Below are 14,493 nucleotides of genomic sequence, written 5' to 3' on the forward strand. Positions count from 1 at the left end.
TATAAAATAAATCATAATATTGGATATGACAAAAACAGTTGTGCATTAATCTTTTATTGAAATGAGGATAGGGGGCACCAAATCCCAAGTTCACACAGGATACAATTTTACTTTTGCTTCATAGACTAGCCTTGCATTGATTGACACCTGTACAATAATCAATAAATAGTATGTATTAAGTGCAAAGCACTGTACTAAGCACTTGGGAGAGTATAAGAGACACATTCCCTGCCCACAGTCTAGAAGGGGGAGTAATTAGAAGTAAGGGTTATTTATTTATTAAGCACCTTGGTGCAGTGCACAGATCTAAGCACTTGGGAGAAACTATAAAAGTACAAGATGCATTCCCACTCCACAAATGGGGCCGTCAGACAGAACGATCAATTATGCCTATACTGAGAGTGGAAATAAATACATAAATGAATGAATTAATACATTATTACTTAAGTACATGAGGGAGCTGGAGGGGTGATAAGAATCAGATACTGATCATCAGGGAAGGCTTATTTGAAGAGGTGGGGTTTTAGGAGGCTTCAGCCTGGTGGATGTTATGTCGACCACCCCCTTCTCCCCCCCTACCCAATACACACCCAAATTTGTGGCTGACAAGGGATAGCCGTGCAGGTTACTGCTGTCCTGTCAACAACTGGAACTTGGGGGGGATTCTCACCAAATTCCTCATCCCTCTTCTCTGCTCCTAAATATGCCTTAGTGGGAGATACGGCCTATTCCATTAGAAAGTAAACTCCCTGTGGGCAGGGAGCATGATGAACTGTTGCACTTCCCAAGCGCTTAGGACGGTGCATTGCCTTCAGTGGTTTCTCAAGTACCATTAATACTACTACAACTTCTGTACCCAGGATAGGGGCTATTTTCGGGACAGAGTTAAGAGCTTAAATACAGGCTCTGCATACAATAAGTGCTCAGTAAATACCACTGATTGATAGAGTCAGCTAGAACAAGGGAGGCATGAATCAATCAATCGTATTTACTGAGCGCTTACGGTGTGCAGAGCACTGTACTAAGAGCTTGGGAAGTACAAGTTGGCAACATATATGGCAACATATATATGGCAACATATAGAGACAGTCCCTACCCAACAGTGGGCTTACAGTCTAAAAGGGGGAGACAGAGAACAAAACCAAACATACTAACAACATAAAATAAATAGAATAGATATGTACAAGTAAAATAGAGTAATAAATACGTACAAACATATATACAGGTTATTATGAACAGGGTCAGAACTATAAAATGGAGGTCTGGGAACCCCAGGTTGTAAGGAAAGAAGCAGCATCTCTGCCTTCTCCACTCCGAGGGGCAAGTAAAAGAAGGCCTACTCGTTAGCCTGTTTTCCTGAAAGTGAAAACTTACCTGTTGAAATCACAAACCAGAAGTTGGGTCGGCCCTTCCCCAGAGTCCCTGTCGCCCTCCATAACTCCAGCATCATCTCCTCTAGCAGCAGAAAAGGGGGCCCTCGCATACTCTGGCTAATCCTCTCTTTACACTGGTTCCTGAAGACTAATTAGGGGCAGTGGTCCTTTGCTCATTTCTCTCCCCACTGTCCTGCTTCCCTCTATTTTGGACCGTCCCAAACCCCACTGCTGTCCTAGTTTGACCCCTTGAAGAGAAACTCGGTGGCTCATTTTTCCTGTCTGAGCAAAACTGGACATTTGACTCCCCTGTCCCAGGAGGGCAGCCCGTGGGCCTTTTTCAATAGCCTAATGTTCTTTCTTTATATACACGTGAAATATAGTGCTTGCTAGCTGTTCTGGTCTTTCCTGTACAAAAGTACTACTCATTTACTGTAATGGTGGAAAAAGTTTGAAATCGTGCAGGCATCATCTTAATAAGAACTGAACCCTGTTCAAGAAATACAAGGCAGACACTCTGTCCCAAGGCTAGGCTGACTAAAATTACATCATGTAAAATATGGACGCTTGATTTGGGTTTGGAAAGATTTTTTACAATTTTCCAAAAACACAAGAAATGCCTATGAGAATCTCACTATAGTTTGACTGGATCCATTTAAACATACCACTAGGAACATGTTTTTGCTATTATTATGATTATTATTAGAGGCTTGTGTTTGCTCAATAACAGAACTGAAAAACATTTCATTACTGGGTAGAAACAGGGCAGTGATTCTCCATCCCATTTGATTCTCTAATTAGCCATTGAGTAGTAAGTGTAATTTTCTACAATTTGGTTAAAAAAATCAACTAAATAATAATAATAATGGTATTTGTTAAGCACTTACTATGTGCAAAGCACTGTTCTAAGCGCTGGGGAGGTTACAAGGTGATCAGGTTGTCCCACGGAGGGCTCACAGTCTTAATCCCCATTTTACAGATGAGGTTAACAGGCACAGAGAAGTTAAGTGACTTGCCCAAAGTCATACAGCTAACAGTTGGCGGAGCCGGGATTTGAACCCATGACCTCTGACTCCAAAGCCTGGGCTCTTTCCACTGAGCCACGCTGCTTCTCTAATGCTTTGGCTTTCCACTGTACCTCTTGCTCAAAGAGTTTAGGACATTCATTGAACTTTACTACATTTATCACAAGACTTGGAATGCCAATCTATGAGGCGGGTAGGAGGAAGGTATTTTTATTTTACAGCTAGAGAAACTGAGGAAAAAAAAGTTAATTAATTTGCCAGTAATCCTATAGCAGAGGTGGGAAGGATCTAGCTTCTAATTCTCAACCCTCCAACTATAGTACTTGTTAAGTGCTTACTATGTGCCAGACAATGTACTAAGCACTGGGGTCGATACAAGATAATCTAATCTAATATGAGAAGCAGAGTGGCTCAGTGGAAAGAGCCTGGGGTTTGGAGTCAGAGGTCATGGGTTCAAATCCCCGCTCCGCCACTTGTCAGCTGCGTGACTTTGGGCAAGTCACTTCACTTCTCTGTGCCTCAGTTACCTCATCTATAAAATGGGGATGAAGACTGTGAGCCCCCCGTGGGACAACCTGATCACTCTGTAACCTCCCCAGTGCTTAGAACAGTGCTTGGCACATAGTAAGTGCTTAATAAGTGTCATCATCATTATTATTATTAAGGGGAAGATAAGACAATACACAATAATCAGGTGAGAGGCAATTCCTGACCCACATGGGACTCACAGTAGGATGGACAAAAGGAACTGAATCCCCATTTTTCAGATGAGGAAAATGAGGCACTGAGAAGTTAAGTGATTTTCTCATGGTCATACAGCAGGCATACGGTGGAACGGGGATTAGAACACAGTCCTCTCACTCCCAAGGCCCATGTCCTTCTCACTAAGCAATGCTACACCCCGCAGCTACAGCTATCTCTAGATATAGTTATATGTGAACATATATGGATTTAGAAGAATTTAGGAGAAAATACCTGGGTATCAGAAAATAGATAACATTGATACAAACACATCAAGGAAAATTCTATTAAATACCTGGGTATCAGAAAATAGATAACATTGATACAAACACCTCAAGGAAAATTCTATTAAGTATCTACAATAGGAAATCTTGGGATAGTGTACCAAATTACGGTTTTTCCCTGTGTGGATTTCTGGGAATGGCCAGTATTAAGTGACTCTATGAAGGTAATCCAGTGTAGCCTAGTAAAAGGAAAGGTAGGTTACAGTCCCAAAGCTAGAGGCAAGATGCGGAGAATCGGCCAGGCAATCTGGATAAAAGCTCGGAAAAAAGGCTGACCGTCAGATGCCCTAAAGGCCTCCAAGCTTTCTCACGCAAGAGCAGGAATTCAATCAATCATATTTATTGAGTGCTTACTTTGTGCAGAGCACTGTACTAAGTGCTTGGGAAGTACAAGTTGGCAACATATAGAGACAGTCCCTACCCAACAGTGGGCTCACAGTCTAAAAGGGGGAGACAGAGAACAAAACCAAACATACTAACAAAATAAAATAAATACAATAGATACGTACACGTAAAATAGAGTAATAAATATGTACAAACATATATACATATATACAGGTGCTGTGAGGAAGGGAAGGAGGTAAGATGGGGGGATGGAGAGGGGGACGAGGGGGAGAGGAGGGAAGAGGTTCAGTCTGGGAAGGCCTCTTAATTGTAAGGAATTGTAAGGACAATGAACGTTTGCAAAGTCTTGTTGAGTTCTGAGATCAACGATAGGCAGGGGTGGGTGCTCAATTTCAGAAACTCCTGGACCCTTCCCCTGGAGCTCACTCGAAGTGCTGGAAACTCTTAGTTTCTCCAAGATAACCCTGTGGATGGTGAGATCCAGGCATACATCTGACTGAAAAGGCTTGTCGTCAGAACGACATTCTTCTTCACAAAATCTGTGCATTAAGATGGTCCTGTTCTGCCCCGTACAGGGCCTGCCTCTGGCTGGATCTTGGCATCTCCCTCCTGGTGAAGCCCTGCTCTCTTGATTGCTCCCTGTTGAGGATGGCCTACCTGCTGCAGTGGTCTCCCAAAATACCTCAGCTCTGCCCCGATATTTGACAGAGGGGTCACTTTCAGACACTAAGCAAGAAAGACAGCTGACTCAGAGTGCACGGCCAATTGGGAGGTGGGGGCAAATTTAAAAAATTTGCAACACTTGACTCTTTATTGGTGAGGATTTTCTATTCAGAACTTTTGAATCATGGCAATTTTGAGACACTGTGGATAGTAGGTTACCTGTACCTAATTCCCAACTGAAAATTCTTTCCCAGTGCTTAGTACAGAGCTCTGCGCACAGTAAGTATTGAATTCTTTTGACATTTTAATGGGCTATGCATGATTTATTACTTTCATCATCCCTTCATTTTTATTTAAAAAAAACCCTATTTTATTTGTTTTTATTTTACTTGTATTTTAAGCTCCCAGCTTTCCTTGGTCTAGGCTTCTGCTTCCAAGTCTCAAAGTGGCACCCTATGTGAAATAGGAATCTTGGAGGGGAATGCAATGGCTCTGGAGTAAAAGACCGCGGTGAAGGGTCAAGAGAAAAGCTCTTTGTTCAGGTGGACATCTGCAAAATGCCCCAGATGACATCATTACACTACACTGTGTGCCCAAGCTAGTGCCAGAGTCACTTGTGTCTGGTATTCACAAGTGCCAGTTTGGGCCTTTCTAAGGAGAGGGAAGCAACTGTTTTCCCAACTCAGAACGGCCAAATATTCCAGGTTGGGATTGCATTTTTACAATGTCTTTAAATCAGGCATGGAGCGTGTCTCTCAACTCTGTTGTAATGTGGTATCCCAAACACTTAGTGCAGTGCTCTGCACCCAGCAAGTGCTCAATAAATATCACTGAATGATTTCTTCTGCTGCCCAGCTTGCACATGCTCCCTTTCAGGTACCCACAAGGCAATCCCTTGGGTATCCTGCTATCATCATCTCTCCTCCTCCCTAGCCCCACCCAGTGAAGCCGAGTTACTGCGTCTATTGACTCAACGCTGGCAAGCTGACTGCCTTCCAGGACTTTTTGTTGCTAATGATTTATGGAGAGAGCAATTCAATACATATGGATTCTGCAGAGGTTGCCGTGGCTAGTAATAGAAACGGAGACTTCAGATGTTAAAAACAGCACTGAACGGAGGGCCATCTTGAAGAGATCCTTTGAAACTTAAACAAAACATCAAGGCAGCCGTTCTACAAGAACCCACATGCGGCATACCTGAAAACATGAAGCTTCTACATAACCCCCTATACGCGTGCGCACACACACACAAAGACACACATGTCTATGTACAATGTAAAAGGAAGTTTTTTGCTTTGTTTAAAGAGAGTGTGTAAATTTAGAACTGCAGCTCCAAATCAAACAGTGGAATTTATTGAGGGCTTACCGTGTGCAGAGCACTGCACTAACTCTAGAGAACTCTGTAACAGAGGTGGTAGACATGTTCCTTGCCCTCTAAATGGAAAAAATCATTAAAACTCCCTTCAGCAGGTCATTCAAGGACTGGTCTAATTCCCTCCTCCAAGAGCAAAGTGAGAGAATCCCTTCTGAAAGAGCAGTTTTGAGACCATTATTCTGCAACACTGTTGGTACTCTTGGTGCATACATCATGTCACGTTGCACTTCTACCATGAGAGGTCATTAAAGTACAATGTAGAAGGGAAGATTTATTTTAAGCTGATTTCAATAGAAAGCTAAAAGTCTTAGGAAACCTATTTAACAATGCAGTGCATCTATGAGTCATTTACAAGACTAGCAATGCTGTGGTTTTATAATTACCTGTCCTGCTTGTAATTAGTAGACAACAGTTTCATGAGGAAGATCTGGGTAATAGTTGAAGAGTGAATGCTCTCTGTTAAATAGGAAGTTGTGACTACGTATTTACTCAAGGTAATGTTTTACACATGTCTCCCGTCGCCCCAGACTCTCAAAATCCTCCAATGGTCTCCCACCCTTTTCAGCTTCAAGCCGAACCTCCTGCCCACTCACTTCCCCTACTTATCCTTGCTTGTTCCCTACAACTCGGCCGTAGCTTTTCGCTCCTCCAGAGTCAGCCAACTCACTGTCCCTTGGTCTCACCTCATCTCTCTCACCATCAACCTCCTGCTCCTACCCTCCCTTCCCCTTTACATCCAGCAATCAATCAATCAATCAATCGTATTTATTGAGCGCTTACTGTGTGCAGAGCACTGTATTAAGCGCTTGGGAAGTACAAGTTGGCAACATATAGAGACAGTCCCTACCCAACAGTGGGCTCACAGTCTAAAAGGGGGAGACAGAGAACAAAACCAAACATACTAACAAAATAAAATAAACAGAATAGATATGTACAGGTAAAATAAATCAATAAATAAATAGAGTAATAAATATGTACAAACATATATACATATATACAGGTGCTGTGGGGAAGGGAAGGAGGAAGCAGACCACTACTCTCTTCGTTTTCAAAGCCCTCCTGATATCACATCTCCTCCACCTTCCCTGATCAAACTCTCATTCATTCAATCGTATTTCTTCCCACTCACCACTTCATCACTTCCACAAATTATCTTTGCCCTTGAGCACTCACCCACTAAGGACTTGGTCACTCACCCCATCTCATCCTCTATGATAGCACTTAGTACAGTGCTCTGCCCCCAGTAAGTGCTCAATAAATATCACTGACTATATGCATATACTTAAGTGCAACTGCTTCCCATTAATCACAATTTATTTTAGTGTCTGACTCCCTCAAACTATAAACTCCTTGAAGGCACGGATTATGGCTACTAACTATATTCTTTTGATATTGTGCTCTGCAAAGAGTAAGCACTCAATAAATACTATTAATTTGATTACATTTAGACACTGGAAGTATTAGTCATTACCACTTCGGTCTCTCATAATAATAATAATAATAATGGCATTTATTAAGCGCTTACTATGTGCAAAGCACTGTTCTAAGCGCTGGGGAGGTTACAAGGTGATCATTCCATTGAGACTATATTTGGAATGGTCTCATTCCAAATATAGTATAAAAAATGCCACTTTCAGTTCAATCTGTGCCCTGTGGACACTTTTTATTCACCCCACCATCAGCCCCGCAGCGCTTAATGAACATATCTGTAATTTATTTATATTAAATCTGTCTCCCCCTCTAGACTGTTAGCTCGTCATGGGCAGGGAACATATCTACTAACTCTGTTGTACCATACTCCTCCAAGTGCGTAGTACGTGTTCTGCACACAGTAAATGCTCAATAAACAGCATTAGTTGATTGACTGATGCAGGCGTCCAGGGATAGAGGACTGAGAATCAATTTGACCCTTCAAACTAGCAGTTGCACCCTGCCTGCTTCACTCCCAGGCCTGGAAGTCAGAAGATCTGGGTTTTAATTCCAGCTCCACTACTTGCCTGCTTTGAGACCACAGGTGATCACCTAACTTCTCTGTGCCTCAGTTTCCTCATCTGTGAAATGGGGATTAAATACCTGTTGTCCTCCTGCATAGACTGAGTTCCATGTAGGATAGGGACTATGTTCAACCTGATTACCTTGTATCTAGAGAAGCAGCATGGCCTAGTGGATACAGTACGGGTCTGGGACACAGAAGGACCTCAGTTCTAATCCTGGCTTCGCCATTTGTCTGGTGTGTGACCTTGGGCAAGTCGCTTAACTTCTCTGTGTCTCAGTTACCTCCTCGGTGCGAGACCTTGGGATAAATCCCGCTTAGGTGGGGGCCCCCACGCAAAAAGCCAAGAAAATGAAAATTGCTTCCAAACCCACCCTTAATACTTGGCTGAGCGAAACAATCATGACTACTAATAATGGCTAATACTAGTACAAATACTAATATTTGTAAAGTGCTTACTATGTGCCAAGTTCTGTGCTAAGCATTGGGGTGGATACAAGCGAAGTGGGTTGGGCGCAGTCCCTGTCCCATGTGGGGCTCACAATCTCAATCCCCATTTTACTGATGAGGGAAGTGAGGCCCAGAGAAGTGAAGTGACTTGCGAAGTGGTGGAGCCAGGATTAGAACCCATGACCTTCTGACTCCCAAACCTGTGCTCTATCCACTAGGCCATGCTGCTTTGATAGATTAGTGGACTTGGGCCGACGGGGAAGAAACACCCAGACTTTTCTGCAGGGCGTCTTGTTGGGCAGGACCTTTCCACTCTGTCTCATCACAGCCCCACCGGAGGGGAACTGGACTGACGGTCAGTCGGAGCCTTGCTGTGGGCGGGTCACAGCTGTGGGTAACCAGTCCCAAATGCCGTTTGGAAAACTGCTGCTGCGGAGAACACCCTGTACTTTGCACTGGCACGGTGAGAGGGTCACATTGATATGGAGAGAATATGTCCGACAGGCCGTCTGCAGTCACGGTGGATTAGTCGGGGTTGTGTGAGATCTCCCAGCCGTCCCCACCACAGAGTCGGGGAGGCTGGGTTATAGGGCAGAGAGGGACGGAGGGTGGGAAGAGGCCACGGCACTGGGAATTAATTCTGATGAGAAATAGACCACTGGGAAATGTGGCACCTGAACATGATGAGCGGATGGTTGGCCTGCAGCTTGAGCTTCTTCAAAGGAAGATAGCTGGAGAGGGCTGGTGAGCCTCTGGTGAGCCTTCTGGTGCTTTGGTGCCTGAGGCTGGGACGGAGAAACCTCTGCCTTGGTTTCATATTCCACTGCTGGCGTTTCTCCTCCAGGCAGAAACTTCCCTGATTCTTGTTGCTTGACTTGTTGCTTCAGGAGGGGTTGCAGCCAGAGCTTATAATGGAGCAGCAGCAACAGAGTCTCATTTTCCAAGAGCTTACTTTTTTCTTGGTGGCCATTTTGGATGTCAATTTGACCTCCCTCTGGTAAAGCCAACAGTGGAAAATTACCCGGATAACTTGGGTAAAAAAAAAAAAAAACCCACACATACACACACTCCGCTTTGGGCTAAATTAGCTGAGAATTTCCAAAAGGTTGGGGTCTTTCCTTTACTATCTAATCTACCTGTATATCTGTATATATGTTTGTACATATTTGTTACTCTATTTATTTATTTATTTTACTTGTACATATCTATTCTATTTATTTTATTTTGTTAGTACGTTTGGTTTTGTTCTCTGTCTCCCCCTTTTAGACTGTGAGCCCACTGTTGGGTAGGGACTGTCTCTGTATGTTGCCAACTTGTACTTCCCAAGCGCTTAGTTCAGTGCTCTGCACACAGTAAGCGCTCAATAAATACGATTGATGATGATGATGATGATGATAGTCAGTTCAACCAAAACGTCTGTTTTCAAAAGGCATTTTGGATAGAATGCGAGGGGATAATAAGAGACTGTTCTTCCAACAACTCGAGTCTATCTGGATAGATCTTGACTCAGAGTGGGAAGGATGGTTGTGCCCACCAGCTCCAGCAATTCCAGGAGTTCTGACTCTATACGGATATTTCAGAACAAAGTGACTGTTTAGGTCTCGGTTCATTTCCACATGTAATTATTCTCCTTCCTCTTCCGACCTGCTGTGCAGCCAACACACAGCTCTAGTGGCAGCTCGATTGGCTGTGTCTCCCCAGCCAGTCTAGTGTGACAAAATGAATTTTCAGTCGACGTAAAAGAAAAAAAATCACATCTCTTTCTCCCAGAGCAGTGCAGGAGACAGGACCAATTAACTCTGTCTCTCCACCCACACCTGCCATATTGAAGCATCTGAACCATTTCTGTTTTCAAAGGCAGCTCCTTCATTTCAGTACCAGTTTTCAAGATGTGTAAATGTTTGTGGAGCAATTACCCATGGCTCTCGACCTCCATCTCGCAAAATTCCTTAGAGCAGAGTTGCCAGAGGACCCACACTGATGGGATACTTCCTTATTTCATTGCTCAGTTCCATTTTCTTGGAAAGAACTAATGTGAGGGGGTGCTTAATTATTCCAAATTTGAACAAGACTGACCCCACCTTCCTGTGGGAGTGGAGGGAGGGTGAAGCTAGCCTAGATGCTTGGTATTCTCAAATTTGGAATCAGGCAACTCTGCCTTGGAACAATAGCCCTCTGTCCTCACAAGAGTCCTCTAGCTAGGAGCTGACAATTGTGTTTGTTATAAGAGTCACGTTGCTTCAAGAACTTTTGCACCAGCGTTCAAGCTAATGTCCAAAGAAAACAAGTTCACCTAAAAATACAAACGAACATTGTTCACACACATGCACTCTGTTATCTCCCAGCTGATATATTGCCAGAGGATTGGGTCAGCTACTCTTGAAATAAAAGGGCATCGTCACTGCTCTTTGAGAAGTGCATGAGATGGTGGAATTGGTGCCGTGGCTCCTCTCGCCTTGTGAAATTTCATCACTGTTACGAAAGGGGACATTTGTAATTATCTTAATAAAACCCTTCCTTTCTCTGGAGAGCTAGGAGACCTTCAAAACTTCATCCAATTCATCTGAGGGACATGAAGGCCAAGTATTCGATTTGCACTCCCCGGCTTTGTAAAGGAAGGCCTTGGGATGCAAAGCATTTCAATTCTGAAGCATTCAAATTGTATTAAAAATTACCAATTTTCATTCTGAAAGGGTGACATGGGTACCTCAAGACCGGGAAACATCCCCAATGACAGTGTCATTCCTGCTCAAAGGCCACTTTCAAAGTCACCTTGCCACATGAGATGGCACCAGCGGGCTGGGCCAAGGGGTTGGGGATACCAACCAGAGTCCTGAAGATGCGGGTCCATGTCCTCCCCTCTACAGCATGGTAGAGTACAACAGAAACCAATCCAGAAGTACTGAATAGTCATTTCTGCTATAAAACATGCTTCCATTCCACAATTTGGCTATCTCACAGCAGAAGTATTCACAAACTTTCTTCCCCCAAGTCTGTTCTAGGTTTATCGCAGTCCACATGTTGGTGCAACTAGATTCGCTATAGGAAGAAATGGTAGTGAACATGTACAAAACCACTACTGAACAATGTGTACCAAACTATCAAGCAGCACACAGACTGGACTCACATGAATCCCAAACCCAGTCAGTAGATTGAGCAAGACCCAATCTGAACTCTAAGTTGGCAAACAGAAATGTGCCAGGTAAAGATTCATTCATTCATTCAATCGTATTTATTGAGCGCTTACTGTGTGCAGAGCACTGTACTAAGCACTTGGGAAGTACAAGTTGGCAACATAGAGACGGTCCCTACCCAACAACAGGCTCACAGACTAGAAGGGGGAAACAGACGACAAAACATGTGGACAGGTGTCGTCAGAACAAATAGAATTAAAGCTAAATGCACATCAATAACAAAATGAATAGAACAGTAAATATGTACAAGTAAAATAGAGCAATAAATCTGTACAATATATACACAGGTGCTGTGGGGAGGGGAAGGAGGGTAGGGCGGAGGGGGTGGGAAGGAGGAGAGGAAAAAGGGGGCTCAGTCTGGGAACCTCAACATCAAACAAAAACTCCTTATCATTGGCTTTAAAGCACTAAATCAGCTCTCCCCATCCTATAGAGAAGCAGCGTGGCTCAATGGAAAGAACACGGGCTTGGGAGTCAGAGGTCATGGGTTCAAATCCTGGCTCCGCCAATTTGACAAATGAGTTCTACTATTCTACCATAGCAGGGCACAGAGTCTTTTTCCCACCTGGCTTTGGGGAGAGGATGGCCCAGGCTCACCCCTTCTCCAAGCTCCAATACTCCTCTAGACTGTAAGCTCGCTGTGGGCAGGAAATGTGTCTGTTATACTGTACTCTTACTCCAGCGCTTAGTGCAGTGCTAGGCGCACAATAAGCACTCAATAAATATGATTGACTGACTGCATTTCCCAGGTATCTCATCAGAACGTCTAAACTCCCCCAACCTCCCCTCACTCCCTTATTGCCTGGGGTACCATGACAGTTGGTCTTTGCAAGTCACTCCCATCCTGTACCTCCATCTCTATCAGGGCCAAAAATAGCCATCCAATTGCTGTTGAGCACTTATTTTCATCCCAGAGAGCAGGGGTGGGTCAGAAAAAGCTCCGGGCCTCCCTAAACACATTGGCTTGAATCAATCAAACAACTGTGTGCAGTGCACTGTCCAATATAATACAGTGGGTAGGCACATTTCCCGCTCACAAGGAACTCACGGTCTAGAAGGGGAGACGGATATTATTATAAATACATAAATTACAGATACGTATATAAGTGCTCTGGGGCAGAGGGTGGCATAAATAAGGGGTACAAATCCACACACAAGGGCAACGCAGAAAGGAGAGAGAGTAAGGGAAATGAGGGCTTAGTTGGGGAAGGACTTTTGGAGTTGTGATTTACTTCTGTGCAGGAGGATGAGGGTTTTCAGAGCTTTTGACTTATTTGACTTCCTTAGTGTTTCCTCTCCTTTCTCCCCCTCCACCCCTGACTCTCCTTCCCTCGAAGAGTCAGGTTAATAGCGTGATATTCATTTTACAGATGAGTAACAGACACACAGAGGTTAAGTGATTTGTCCCAAACCACAGTGCAATCCAACTTCAGAAGTGGGATTAGTATTTAGATGTGATGGGCCACATTGCGCTCAACCACCCAGAGATTGCCTTTTTATTAGAAATCCTTTTCTCCCTCGCTTACAAATACAGGATGTCTTTTACAGACAGCTACAGTAATTCTCAAGATGACATTGCCAAGTGTTTTCCTGGGGCCCGGCCCGTGTTTTTATTACTAGTCATGTAAGGAGGAATTATCGCAGAAGACATGACAGAGAATGCAGATTAAGGAAAGTCTTAATTCAGCATTGTTTGTTTGCATTTCATTTAGCCTGAAACCGTTAACCTTTTCAAAAAGACACTGAAGAATATGGCGAAATATTTGTTTTTGTATTCTCCAATTTCACATTTGTGCAAGTTCAGGGCTGAAATCCTATCTAATCTGATTCTTCAGCCAAAGCTGATGGGTGCATTTTGCATTTTTTTCCCCACCCCAGGACCTATGCTTTATGGATTGCCAAATGAGACCTATGAAAGGGAGGGCAGACATATTGTATTTTTTGAGTGTGATGAATCATGCCGTCTCCCCATTTCAGGGTTCAAGTCATAGTGAAAAAGACATGGCGGTCAATCCAGCATGGTGTAATGGATAGAAACAGGGCTGGGAGTCCGAGGTTCTGGTTTCTAATCGCGACTCCACCACTTGTCTGCTGTGTGACCTTGGGTAAGTCACTTAATTTACCTGTGCCTCAGGTTCCTCATCTGTACATCGGGTATTAAGTCTACGTGGGACAGGGACTGTGTCCAACTTGATTACCCTGTATGTATCCAGCACTTAGTATAGCGCCTGACATATAGTGAGCGCTTAACAATATCTTAAAAACGACATAAAACAAAAGAATACTTTTGCCAGTGCTGCGTTTTGAAAAGGTGAATGGTGGCCTTAACAACAAGTTGCCGTGCCAGACTCTTAGGGTCAAATACCCTCCAAGGAAAAGAGATGAGGATGCCTAGGGGAGGCAGAGGAGTTAGACACGGGGATGAACAGCAGGAAGCGGCCATTAGGACGTAAATAGAGAAGGATACCACCCGGTCTGAACAACATTCCACGGGTTCGTTTTCAAAAATCACCCTATGACATTCTAAAACTCATTTCTGACCAGGAGACCCGGTTACTTTGCAGGCCAAACATTACTCAGATTGTGACAGCTTGGTTTTAGATATTCAGAAACATAAATATATTAAGTTAAATATTATTATTGGACAATCAAGAAAATAAGTTTGGGAAATCAGGACATGAAACATATAAATTGGAGGCCCATGGCTATCGAGTTAGCGTCAGACAAAAATCAAAGACTTTACTCAGCAGTGAGATTTGGGCTCTCTTTTGTTAATCCTGACTACATCTCTTCATACAACTGGCCAAAAGAGCCGCTGTGCATTTCACATTTTCACTCGGTTATTTTTAGTTCCTCCAAAGCCTGGGAAATAAGAAATATAACCTCTTTGAACAGGCTGAAAGAGCCAATCATAGCAGGGCCTCTGAATCTGATTAGATAAAACAACAAAGAAAAACTGTCAGGGCAGAGACAGGAAGAGCCAAGGTGGGTGGCGAGATCTGTCACAAGGCAGGGGAAATGTCGCCTCAAAGCCCTCAAAAGTGGGTGAA

This window comes from Tachyglossus aculeatus, chromosome 19 (genome assembly GCF_015852505.1).
Source record: "Tachyglossus aculeatus isolate mTacAcu1 chromosome 19, mTacAcu1.pri, whole genome shotgun sequence".
Taxonomy (NCBI): Eukaryota; Metazoa; Chordata; class Mammalia; order Monotremata; family Tachyglossidae; genus Tachyglossus; species Tachyglossus aculeatus.